The 1576-nt window shown below is 55.8% G+C and overlaps 1 non-coding gene across 1 annotated transcript; it reads right to left on the bottom strand.

Annotated features, from left to right (window-relative positions):
- Positions 1-740: 740 nt before the first annotated feature.
- On the bottom strand, positions 741-814 carry TRNAT-AGU (transfer RNA threonine (anticodon AGU)). Its single transcript has one exon. It is a non-coding gene; the product is annotated as a tRNA-Thr (tRNA).
- Positions 815-1576: the final 762 nt, after the last annotated feature.

Raw genomic sequence — 1576 nt, 5'->3', positions numbered from 1 at the left:
GGTGACAAACGCTCAGCATCAGCCAGCAGGTGATTGAAGAAAAGAAGGAAAAGCCCAACAAACAGGAACCAGGACTTCCATCCCCTGTATAGATAACCTTTGACTTTCTGTGAAATATTGCCATCCCCTGTCATCTTTAGATAGATAACCTTTGTATAGACAGGAGGAAACAGGATTGCCTGTGTAAACCTCAACATCCCTCTGTTATTTTCACACTGATATTTTCACATCGATATATTCACATTGATATATTTCCGAATAAGATAAGAAGCATGGACTATATAAGTTTGTATTGAAATCTCTTTCAATACACAGGTCTTTTGGAGAGATCCTACCTGTGTCCGCGCTGTAATAAAGGCATAATACAAGAAACTTACTGAGTTTCCTGTCCTTCTCTAAAATCACAGGCACCCGAACTGCAGGAGGGGAACAACACAAAACGACAGAAAAGCTTCGTTGCCTCCCTGAGCGGCTGCTGAAGATCTCGAGACGACAAGAGACATTTGCAAAGAGGAACTTTCACGGCTCTGTGCAAACCACACGCGGCGAGCTTGCGGAGCAGGCAGAGGCAGCCCTTACCAGAACCGCGCCGTCTCGGTGTCCATGCCGGGCCGTGCGGGGGTTTTGCCTTCCAATGGCAGCGGAGCCGCAGCCGTGCGCGCGCTCGCATCCCGACGCCACGGCGGCCCCAGCCTGCAGGAAAAGAGCGCCCAGGAACAAAAATAAGCTCCACCCCACGAAGGCACCGCTGGGATTCGAACCCAGGATCTCCTGTTTACTAGACAGGCGCTTTAACCAACTAAGCCACGGCGCCCGACAGTAAGTGGGTTTTTTTGCGCCGCCCCAATACCGTAGCGGGCTCGGCTCGCTGCTGCCGGGCAGCAATCTCTGCTGTGCCTCGCGCTTCTGCCAGTGTGGGCGCCGCACGGCCCACACAGGCCAACAGCTCCCAGTTCCGCTCCCTCCAAGCCTAGACGGGCAGCTGCGAGGCGAGAAGTACTTCGTGCTGCGTCTGCGAACAACCGGGAGACACCGAGCCGCGGCTGGCGCTCGGCGGCTCCTGCTCCTCGGTGCATGGCTGCAAATGGGCGCTCGCCTTGGCGGCGGCCTGGGCACCGGACGTGGAAAGGCTGAGCGAAGACACAGAAATGTCAGCAGCTCAAACACCCAGCGAGGCAAGGCTCCTCACGGTGAGGCTCCAGTCCTGCTTATGCCAAAGCGCCTCGACTGCCCAGAGCTCACCGCTGAGGCTAGCAAGGGAAGACTGGGCCCCGGTTAAGTGCCGCAATGTCGCTAATGATGCCAGAAAGAAACCATGCGGTGCCTGCACACACTGCTGAGTGCTCACACTGCTGCGCTGTGCCTGCTCACACTGCTGAGTGCACACTGCTGCGCTGTGCCTGCTCACACTGCTGAGTGCACACACTGCTGAGTGCTCACACTGCTGCTGAGTGATCACGCTGCTGCTCTGGGCCTCACAATCTGTGCACACGCTGCTGAGTGCTCACTGCTGCACCTCACGACCTGTGCACACACCGCTCTGTGTGTAGAAAACATACCCTGCTCCTTGTTAGAG

This window comes from Indicator indicator, chromosome 19 (genome assembly GCF_027791375.1).
Source record: "Indicator indicator isolate 239-I01 chromosome 19, UM_Iind_1.1, whole genome shotgun sequence".
Classification (NCBI taxonomy): domain Eukaryota; kingdom Metazoa; phylum Chordata; class Aves; order Piciformes; family Indicatoridae; genus Indicator; species Indicator indicator.
The sequence above is the reverse complement of the archived record's forward strand: the minus strand, read 5'-3'. Positions and strand labels throughout refer to the sequence as shown.